The sequence below is a fragment of the Vanacampus margaritifer genome, chromosome 1 (genome assembly GCF_051991255.1).
Source record: "Vanacampus margaritifer isolate UIUO_Vmar chromosome 1, RoL_Vmar_1.0, whole genome shotgun sequence".
NCBI classification, from domain to species: domain Eukaryota; kingdom Metazoa; phylum Chordata; class Actinopteri; order Syngnathiformes; family Syngnathidae; genus Vanacampus; species Vanacampus margaritifer.
In genome coordinates, this window is record NC_135432.1 from 64,796,572 (window position 1) to 64,797,679 (window position 1,108).

Below are 1,108 nucleotides of genomic sequence, written 5' to 3' on the forward strand. Positions count from 1 at the left end.
TCAAAATTAAGGCTGTTGCCTGTTACTATTGAAACTTTTATATATATTTCAGCATTAACCCCTATAATCATAAATTGAAGCACCTCTCCATCTTAAATGCTTACGATCTCATGTTTGTGGCTACTGCTGCATATTTAACTCAAAGCACTGTATATGCATTCTAGTGCAGTCATCATGAAAGTGGAGGGGACAGGTCTCGCCCGTCCCCCCCCTGTCAGCTGCGCCCATGCACACTTGGCTACCTATCAGTATAATCGGAAATTACACAACTCTGCTCAACATAAACAAAAGTGAAATGACAAAAATCAGTCACCAATACATCACAATAAAAATGTTTATGGAAAGGAAAAGTCAAAAAACACAAAAATTAAAAACAACAATTTTTTTTTATCTTAACTCATTCACTGCCATTGACGGCTATAGACGTCAAAAATTCATTTGAACTATTTCTATTAGTTTAACATTTTCTTCCACTTTTGTTAACAAGAGTATGAAAACCTAGATTTTTTTTTTTTTTTTTAGAAATACAGATATAAAATGTGTGATTAATCGTGAGTTAACTATTGAAGTCATGCGATTAATTACAATTAAAAATTTTAATCGCCTGACGCAACTTAAAGATTATTAAAAATTCAGGGCGTCAGGCGATTACAATTTTTAATCGTAATTAATCACATGACTTCACTAATTAAAACTCTTTGACTGCCAAAAACGTTAAATAACGTTTAGTAAAATTCTATGGAGGAGTGCCAAAGACGTTAAAAGACGTTTGTTTCAAAACAGAGGTGAAACTAACCATTTTCTGTTGTTGATTACTGAAGAACGGAATAAGGTAGAAACAAACTTTTTTTTTCTGATGAAAGATGAGAGTCCAATCTTTCATTTGGTAGTATGTGTGTTTCCATAGTCCAAACACAACATTTTCTGTGGACCTTGAAAGATCAGTCAAAATGCTTAAAATCGGCTGGCACTGGGGACAACCCGTTTCTGAAAACGTCTGGCAGTCAAAGAGTTAATGGGGCAAGCCGGCTCTACTTTTGAGCTTTCAATCTACCCGAACGGCAATGTGAATGTAAAATGTCAATAAAAGTCCAAGCAGTAATTATTT